The sequence below is a fragment of the Heloderma suspectum genome, chromosome 2, assembly GCF_057233095.1.
Source record: "Heloderma suspectum isolate Gila_16-S chromosome 2, 16-S_ref, whole genome shotgun sequence".
Lineage (NCBI taxonomy): Eukaryota > Metazoa > Chordata > Lepidosauria > Squamata > Helodermatidae > Heloderma > Heloderma suspectum.
In genome coordinates, this window is record NC_139459.1 from 380,098,483 (window position 1) to 380,109,180 (window position 10,698).

Genomic DNA, 10,698 nt, shown 5'->3' on the forward strand with positions numbered 1-10,698 from the left:
AACATTTACGTAGACTACAGCGACCAAATAAGGAACAGGAATGGCAGCTCCCTATGGGGGCCGCCATTATCCGTACACAGGGTTTGTTTTTTTTTTTTAAGTCACCCGTGATAGGCTACGTGACGATTCACGTAGCCTATCACGGCTGACTTTGCAAATCTAGCCGTGATAGGCTACGTGAATTGTCACGTAGCCTATCAGGGGACGTTTTGTTTTGTTTTTTCTTTTATTGCAATGGCGGGGGCGGCAGCCGGTCGAAAGACCGGCTGCCGCTCCCGCCCCGCTCGAACACCCGCCGAACCGCCGGCCGGACCCGCCGCCGGGAGGGACATTCAGGGAAGGTAAGTCCCGTCCCGGGGGGGGGGTGCGGGGGGCGGGGGGGAGAGGAGGATTTCTCCCCGAAACTTGTTCGGGGGGCCGAACACGTTGGCGCTCGGCCCCCCGAAGTTTCGGGGAGAAATTCTCCACCATCCCTAGTGGAATGCGACCAACAGAGAAAAAAGGTTGATGCAAAGAGTCCAACTCCAGTCAAGAAGTAGGGATGTACGAAAGTTCCGCCACAGATCTCAGGGAGGCTGAATGCCAGCGCATTCGGCCCCCAAAATCGGTGGCAGAATGGCCCTCCCCCCACCCCCCCAGGACAAGACTTACCTTGGGCGGATCTTCCTGGCGGCAGTGGCTCCGGCGGCAGCTCCGGCGGCGGCTCGGTGGCGGCGGCTGCGACAGCCGGGCTTCCGACTGGCTGCTGCTGCCGCCATTTCCAGCTTAAAAAAAAACAACAACCTGATAGGCTACGTAAAGATTTACGTAGCCTATCATGGCTAGATTTTTTAAAAAAAACACCGTCATAGACTATGTAAATGTTTACGTAGCCTATCACGGCTGACTTAAAAACAAAAACACGCACGTACGCAAATGGCGGCGGCCATGGCCGCCGCCATTTGCATTCCTTATTTTGGCACGTCTTAGTCTACGTAAACATTTACATAGACTAAGATGGCAAAAATAAGGGGAACGCAAATAGCGTAGAATTGAACTTATCCTCTGTTCCTCCCCAGGAGCATTTTGACCATCTTCCGACCTGGGAGTCCCATCTTCCGATGGTATACCGACATATCTCTGGTTGTAATGATCCATTTAGTCTTCACGGCAAGAATACTTGGGTGGGTTGCCATTACCTTCCCCAGGGATCGTATTTAGTCTGACCTCTCTGCCATGACATGACCTTCCCATCTCAGGTGTCCCTTCACTGTTTAGTTCATGGCATCATTGAAGTGCTCAAGCTCCAGCACCACGACAAGGTAACGATCTCCTTTGCTGGAGAATACATTCATAGAAACCATTATAAAACTATATGAAAAAGAACTCATAAGTCTCACAGGGCGCTTGAGGGCAGAGGAGCCCTGTGGGGGAAGGGACGGACAGTTCAGCTGGATCAAGGGCCAGAGGGGACCTTTGCCCGCCTTCCTCCCTGTCTCCAAATGAAGAACTGCCTTTGAGTAATGCATCCGATCATCACCCAGTGGTGCGGGAACTATATTAATTCAGGGTCTGAGAAGAATGGCAGATCCCTCAGGTGATCATGCAGAAGGATCAGAAATGACAAAATTGCGCAGCATCGTGAGCCAGGCAAGAGGCAGCAGAGAGACCCTGATGCCTCCATGTGCCACCTGACCCCTGCTGGGCTGGAGGTCAGAGTGATGCTCTCTGGTCCTCTGCAGTGTTGGTGATGCCGCAACATAGGTGAGACTAGACCACCAGTTCCCTCCCCTTAAAGGCATTGAACAGCATAGCCACTGGTGGGGAATGATGGAAGTTGTAAACCACCCATGTCCTAATCTATAGTTTTTTTGGAAAATGTAAAGGGTACCTACCAGTGCTGCCTGTATTGTGTCTGCAGAGCGCTGTTCCAGGAGGCTGTTCAAAGTGGTCCCGAACCTGGTCGGTCCAGTTGTTCCAGAACCAATGGAGCATTCTAAGGCCTCCTGTGAAGAGTTTGCAAAGCACTTTGCGGATAAAATAAGCTGGATCAGGAGTAGGGATGGCAGAGAATTCCGCAACGGATCTCGGTGAGGCCAAATGCCACTGCATTTGGCCCCCTGAAATCTGTGGCGGAACGGCCTGCCACCCCCCGCACACCCGTGGATCCCCCCTGGGACGAGACTTACCTGGGGCGGATCTTCCAGGTGGCGGCGGCTCTGGAGGCAGCTCCGGCGGCGGCGGCTGGTCTTCCGACCGGCTGCTGCCACCTACATTTCCAGTCTTGGTAAAAAAAAAAAAAAGACGTGATAGGCTACGTAAATCTTTACGTAGCCTATCATGGCTGGGTGGGTTTTTCTTTTTTAAAAAAACACCCCGCGTATGCAAATGGCGGCAGCTACGGCCGCCGCCATTTGTGTTCCCATTTCTTTTCGCTGTCGTAGTCTACATAGACATTTACGTAGATTAATACGGCCAAAGAGAAGGAACGCAAATGGCAGCGGCCGTAGCCGCCACCATTTGCGTACGCAGATTGTTTTTTTTTGTATGTTTGTTTACCCAGAGCCCTCTGCGGCCGGAAATCCGGCTGCAGACGGCTCTGGCCTGGCTGGGCCTGGCCGGCTGCTCCGCGGAGCTGCCGCGGAGCACAGCCAGCCATTCGAGGATTCCGGGGGGAGGAATAGAGCGCCTCCCCCCCCGTCGAGGATTCCAGGGGGACGGACGGAATGCCTCCCCCCACCATAAACATAATCCGCGAACAGGTAAGTCACTTTCATACATCCCTAATCAGGAGTGCTATTCCATGCGCTGTGGATACAGTTAGTGAACAAGGGGCAGCCAGTGTCAGACCAGTTGTGTGGGATCAGTTCCAGCTTCTTCCTTCTGAGGAAGAGGATAAGGGCTTTCATCTGTAAGGCCGACCACCTGCTTACTCGATCCTTGCCCATCGTGGCTCATTATGAGCTACAGGGAGAGACTCAGAGGGGGATCAAGGTGGTGGTGAATGCCTCCCTGGAGGAGGCAGTGATGCCATCAACCCTCAAAGAGGCAGTGATAAGACCAGTGTTAAAGAAACCCCCTTGGATCCCCAAGACTTGAACCATTTTTGACCGGTCTCGAATCTGCCATTTGGGGGCAAGGTGATTGAGCGGGTGTGGCGTTGCAGTTGCAGGCACACTTGGAAGAAGCCGATTATCTGGATCCATTTCAATCGGGCTTCAGACCTGGGCATGGGACAGAAATGGCTTTGGTCACCTTGGTAGATGATATGGGGAGGGCTCTGGATAGGGGCAAATGCTCCTTCCTTGTTCTCCTCGATCTCTCAGCAGCTTTTGATACTGTTGACGATATCCTCCTGGACCACCTGGAAGGGTTGGGCATCAGAGACACGTAAATCTTTACGTAGGCTAAAACGGCGACTCAAAAAGGGATGCAAATAGTGCCCACTACACTATTTGCGTTCCCCTTTATTTTCACCATCATAGTCTACATAAATATTTACGTAGACTAAGATGGCGAAAAATAAGGAACGCAAATGGCAGCGGCCGTAGCTGCCGCCATATGCGTACGTGGTTGTTGTTTTTTTTAAAACCCACCCAGTCATGATAGGCTACATAAAGATTTACATAGCCTATCATGTCTTGTGTTTTTTTTTTTAAAAAAAACCTAGCCATGATAGGCTATGTAAATCTTTACGTAGCCTATCACGTCTTTTTTTTTTTTTTTTTTAACAAGACTGGAAACGGCGGTGGCGGCAGCCGGTCAGAAGACCAGCCGCCATAGCTGCCACCGCAGCCGCCACTGTCCGGAAGATCCACCCCAGGTAAGTCTTGTCCCGGGGGGGATCCGTGGAGTGGCGGGGGGCTGGCAGGCCATTCTGCCATGGAGTCCAGGGGGGTGAATGCACTGGCATTTGGCCTCACCGAGATCCGTGGCGGAATTCTCTGCCTTCCCTACAAGGAAGGAGCATTCATCCCTATCCAGAGCCCTCCTCATATCATCCACCAAGGCGACCCAGGCCATTTCTGTTCCATGCCCAAGCCTGAAGCCCGACTGCAATGGGGCTAGATAATTGGCTTCTTCCAAGTGTGCCTTTAACTTTATCGCCACCACCCGCTCAATTAGCTTGCTCAAAAAGGGCAGATACGAGACTGGGCAAGTGTTGTTCACAATTTGGGGATCCAAGGAGGGCTTCTTTAAGAATGGTCTTATCACTGCCTCCTTGAGGGCTGAGGGCATCACTCCCTCCGCAAGGGAGGCATTCACCACTGCCCTGATCCCCTCACCATATTAGAATAGAGCTTCAAACGGGTTTGTGGGGCTGGCTAATTAGCTGAAATGGAGGGAGGTTGTGTCTACTGAGATTCTTCAGTGCTCCTGTTTAGGGTTGGCTGGATCCTGCAGGGAAGAATTGCAGTGTCTGAGACTGTGACATATGGAGGAGTACCCTATAGAAGTCACTGTGTGGATCCAAACTTTTCCTAGAACTCCCCAAAACACAAGCTTCCACCATTGGCTGATTTAGAAAAGAAAGCAGTGGGACTCTACTCTTTATATCCTTAGCCCATGGGGTGAGATACGCCAATCTTCAGATCCACCCAGACCAAGACATAGGTATTTAAAATAATAAACATGTATTAATTCATTCATTCATTCATTCATTCATTCATTCATTCATTGAACAGGTCAACATTCAGAATGACTCTGCAAGTAGGACCGGAATCACTGAAAGAGCCTGCCGTCAATGCCTAACTCACAGAGCCAGTCCAGAACATTGCCATGGTCAATGGTATCGAATGCCGCTAAGATTTTTTTATTGTAACCCCCTTGGGGAGGGGATAAAAACATCACAAAATAAATGGAACCCTTTCCCACCTTCTTTGAGTTAGCACCCGGAATCCACCCCAGACCAAGTCTGCCCTATGCAAGGCACAGCTGCAGCAAGGAGAGGCCCATTTCTAGAGGAAACCTTTCCAGTTCCAGATGGCTCAAGGAAGTGAGCCAAGACACAAACTGCCAGGGAAGAAAGACCAATGAACCCATGGGCCCAGCTGCCCATGCGTTTAGAAGGGCTTGGAAAGACCTGTGTTGGGACAAGGGATGTCAGAGAATTCCACCGTGGACTCAAATGAGGCTGGATTCCAGAGAATCTGACTGCCGGATTCCGCAGCAGAATGGCATCACTTACCTCCAGCTCCGGAGGATTTCCTGAGGAGTGGCTCTCCAGAAGACGAAATGCTAATGGTGGCTGCCGTTATCGCTGGGACAAATACAGACAAATACCTGCCAATTGCGTCTCCTGCCTCTGCATTTCTCAATCGGAGGGAGAAGAGGGTAAAATGCCTCCCTGCAGCGAAGGAGACACATCTGATCCCCCACCCCACCAATTCAGAAGCAACGTCCTCTGTTGTTTCAGAGCACCCTATTAAGTTCACTGGGGCTCACCCGAGGATTGCAGACTTACAGGGTGATCTTATGTCTACTCAGAAGTAAGTCCCATTGAGTTCAATATGGCTAACTCCCAAGTAAGAACGTGCCCAGGATTGGGGCCACTAGAAAACAGTACAGCAGAAGCTAAGCTACCAGGAGAAGGGGGCGCAAGGGAGCATGTGTAAAAAGAGTCAGTTGTGATCCTGCATTTAAAAAGGAAGCAGAAAACCCCATTTTAAATGCAGGAGTTTAGGCTGGTGGAAGATCCATATTTTTTTTACTTCAGTCAGTGGAGATAGATGTGCTCTGTGATTGGATACTGGTTTTGTGGGTCTCCCCTTTAAAAATCATGTGAAATTGTGAGGATCCCCTTTTTGATTTTATGTACCCTTGTTTTACCCAGCACCTCCCAACACATGGGCTCCCTGGGTGGATGGGGGAGTCTTCTTTTTCAGCCAAGGAGGAGAAAGCCTTCAAAGTGTTGATTTCACTGGCTATTTAAGGCACAATCCTATGCATGTTTAGACAGAAAAAAAGTCCTATAAGTCCCAGCATTCCCCAGCCAGTATGATATTTTTTTAAGCAGTTGCTTTAGGCACTAGTGCTTGGGTGGGAAAGCAGTGCCTGTCAGCTCCAAATCAGAAGCCAATTTGCTTTCAATGGGATTTCCCTCCCTCCTTGAACAGAGGCAGACACAGGCCAATCTTGGGAGTTTGGAAATGGCAAACCAGAAAATCTGGACTGGATTCAACACACTTTCTCAAGTGCAGTGATCATCTCAATCACTGCAGATGATGGAATGAAAGATCCCTAACAAGCTATGAAAAAGAAACAGAATGGATTTCATAACATTCATACATCACTAAGTGGAGGTGGAATTCTTCCACCTCTCTAACTCTGATAAGATGCCATCTTTAGTTTTCAGGAGGAGATGCTCCGTTCTATTCAGATCTGGCCTCAATACAATAATGTAGCACTTGGGAAGAAAGATGCAGCACAGCAACCCAGCACTTGAGGCCAAGATAGAGAAGACCTGCACAGCTACCATATATTTCCCCTTCGTGCTCAGGTAGGTGGGCACAAAGGAGACCCAAACACTGCAAAAGATGAGCATACTGAAGGTGATCAACTTCGCTTCATTGAAGGCCCCAGGCAGATTTTTAGCTAGGAAAGCCACCATCAAGCAGGAGGAAGCCAGGAAGCCCATGTAGCCAAGAGCAGTATAAAACATGGCGACAGACCCTTGATTGCATTCCAGGGTAATCTGCCCAGGCTGGGAGTGCATGTCAGAGTCAGGGAAGGGTGGAGAGATGCCCAGCCAGATGGAGCAGATGACAACTTGGACACTGGAACAAGAAATTACAATGGAGTTGGCCAGACTCTTCCCCAGCCATCTCTTCACCTTGTTCCCTGGCGTTGTGGACAGAAAGGCCAGCACTACGGTGATCGTTTTGGCTAACACAGAAGAGATGCAAACTGAGAAGATGATGCTGAAGGCTGTTTGTCGGAGAGGGCAGGTCACTTTCCTTGGGCGGCCAATGAACAGGATGGAGGACCAAAAGGAAAGCAGGAGGGAGACAAGGAGAATGTAGGAGAGGTTCCAGTTGTTGGCTTTGACTATTGTTGTTTCTAAGTATTTAATGAAGATTCCTAACACAGAGGCTATGATTAAAGACAAGAATAGTGCTAAGGAAACCAGGATGATCCCCAAAGGTTCTCCATTGGAGAGGAAAGTTATATCCTTGGGGACACATTGATCATGGGCCTTGTTTGGATATTGATCTTCTGGACACTTGGAGCAATGGTATGCATCTGAGAAGAAGGAATGACATCAGCGTCATTAATATCAGTCATACATCCAAAACCTGCTGTGTTCTATTCCATTAGGAAGAGAGATAGGAGAATGGAAGAGGTCAGGAAACAACAATGTGTAATAGAGGGTGGAGAGAGAGAGAGAGAGAGAGAGAGAGAGAAAAAAACTTCCCTGGTAGAGGACCTGCTTTCTGATCAGTAGGTTCCACCCATGGCCTCATCCCCAAAGAAGGATCTCAAGTCATTGGGGCAGAAAACTTGGATCTGAGAGACATAACTGAGCTGATGCCAGCCTGTGTAAAATAGTCAATACTGAGCTTGAGGGATTTTTGAGTTGACTTGGAATAAAAGTAGCATCCTGTGTTGTTCAAATATGAATTAGCAAGTGTGATAAGCCAAACATTGTTCAGGAGAGTCTCTGTGTTATCCTAATTTTATCTTCACCATATCCCTGTGGGGTATGTTAGGCTAAGTGATAGCAAATTGCTAATTCCAATGAACTCAAGTTTCCTATACAAGGGAGGAATCCTTCATAATGCCTTCTTATCTTACACATTCATGGGAGGTTTTGTTAAATGGTTTTAAATGAATAGAAGAGCAAATTAACAAAGAGTAGGGGAAAGTATTAGGCCGATGTAAACATTTGCCCAAGAGAAGGCCCACACCTCTGAGCTCCCCCACCTTCTTGAATGGAGATTGTCCCTTCCGCACACGGAGCACAAGCATAGCAGCAAGGTGGCTTTCCTTCCTGAATCTCTTTGGCATATCCGGGGCGGCAGCTCTTGACACACCTGGAACGAGGCATGGTCTAGCAAAAAAGAGAAGCAGCACAAAGTAAAAAAGATGCATTTGTCTCTCTGGAAATGAATCATAGAGTTTTGAAAGGACCCAACAGACTCTGTACTCCTAGTAAATCGAAGTGACCTCAGGCCTTTGTTCAATGTCTTCCTAGGGTGTGTGTGTGTGTGTGTGGGGGGGGGGGGTTGTAGTATTTTTGCACAAAACCATGGCAGGGAAAACTGTTTTGTTTGTTTGTTTGTTTGATTGTTTGTTTCAACCGTCATATCCCACCTTTTCTATACATGTGCTGAAGACACTGTACAGAAAGATGCAAGCTATAATATCAAAGTAAACTAAAATACAGTCGGATAACTGTATTGAATAACAGAAATTACAAACAGCAGCAATAAAACAGCAAAGATGAAACTAGTTCCTGTGCCATCGCAATCCTTATATTACATATAAAACTGCTTTGTTTGCTACTGCTTCAAAACATATTTTTTGCAGTCACTCTGAAAGCTATTGAAGTTAACTGTGCAGGTGATATATTAACTTAAATCATTGTTTCTGTTGTTATTGCATCATGTCTTCAGCTCTGGTGTTTGTAATGGCTTCTAGTCATATGCAATAAAATGTTTGTATGAGAGTGAGTGAACAGCCATGAAACAAAGCAATGAAGAGCAGCAGTAAAACATGTCAATACATCCGGACTTTGATTATTCACAATAGGAAGGGCAGAAAGATTATCTGTAGAAATGTTTACGTTCCTCCAGCAGAGCTGTCATTATCGAATAGTCTAGACAGTCTACCGGAAACTATCTTATTATGCTACCCTGGCACTGATTTTCTAATACGTGGAGATTTTAATCCTCATATAGGTGTAGTATTCAAATCTGAAGGCAGTCAGATTTCCACGTACATGGAGGATATTTTTCCACTGAGCTGTTGCTCTTTGGGTGAGACCTGAAACTCTAGTGGTCAGGAACTACTGAAGATTTTCTATAATCATCCGTTAATGGGTGTACGTGGAAGTTAACTTGATAAATCTGATGGATACTTTACATTTTTGAGCTCTAGAGGTGGGAGTGTGGTAAACTAATGCCTACTAAATTATTGCCCCACTTTCATTAGCATTCTATTTGGTAAACAGGAACAGACTATGGCATAAATTGCAAGGCCACCAATATTGACAGGAGACTTCTCATTTAAATTCAACAGTTTTATACCCATACATGTATGCGGGTACGCACAGACTCTCTGGGTACTTTATCTGAAAAGATCACAACTCTCAGAGGGGTGAGACAGTGGTGCTTGTTAGCACCTTTTTTATTCAGTTTCTACAATAATAAGACTGTGGATGAACTCTCGTCCACCTCCTCCCCCCCCCCATCTGTAGGACTATGTAAGAACTCTATCCTAGGGATGTACGAAAGCGACTTACCTTTCCGTGGATTATGTTGATGGTGGGGAGGTGCTATTTGCATAGCGGGCGCTATTTGCGTCCTTTTTTGATTCACCGTTTTAGCCTACGTAAATCTTTATGTAGCCTATCACGTGTTTTTGGGTTTTTTTACACAAGACTGCAAATGGCGGCTGCAACCAGTTGGAAGACCAGCCGCCGCAGCCTCCGCTGTCGCTGAAGCCGCCGCTGGAGCCGCTGCTGCCCAGTAGATCTGCCCCAGGTAAGTCTCGTCCTGGGGGGAATCCGTGGGGGGGGGCGGGGGGGCAGGCCGTTCTGCTATGGAGTTTGGAGGGCGAATGCAATGGCATTCAGCCTCACTGAGATCCGTGGCGGAATTCTCTGACATCCCTACTCTATCGTTTTATATGCAGATGATATGGTCTTGTTATACTTACACAGATAGGGATTTGTATCTTATTGAAAAAGCTGGGAACTTATTGTAGAACTGAATGTCTTAAAATTAATTATGATAAAATTACTATTACGGCGTTTGCCAAAAGACCCCAAAGACATAAATTGTCCCTCAATAATCCCTGTATTGCACAATGCTCATCGTTCAAGTATGTGGGTATACATTTCTCCCAGGATCAGTCCTGGAAGGCACACAAACAGACTATTGTCTTGGCTGCTTCTAGATTGGCAAAAGCTTGCTATACCTTCTGTAACCTGACGGGAGGCCAACTAGGGATGTTGGAGAATTTTGCAATGGGTTCCAGGGAGGCCGGATGCCAGCACATTCAGCTCCCCAGAATCCATGGCGGAATGAAGCCACCCATCCCACCACCCCACGAAATGGGTGCGGAATGGTGCCTACTTTTGTCAGCCGTTCCAGTGCTCCTCGAATGGTGGCCGCAGTGGCGGATGCCATTTGCCTTGTTTCAAATGGCTGTGATAGGCTATGTAAATATATACGTAGCCTATCATGGCAATAGGTAGGAACGCAAATAGCGGCCGCCATAGCTGCTGCCATTTGCGTCCCTGTCTTTTGCCGTGATACGCTATGTAAGTATTTACATAGCGTATCACTGCTCAATGAAGGGTCACAAATGGCAGCTGCTACACCGACCGCTTTTTGCGTCCACAGACCTGCCACTGCGAATGCACCCGGCCGGCGGCTCTGTATAGTCACCATGGAGTGGAGCCAGCCAGGAATAATTTTGGGGGGAGGTACGGAGCACCCTCCCCCCACCACGGATGTCACCCTTCGAAAAGGTAAGTGACTTTCATACATTCCT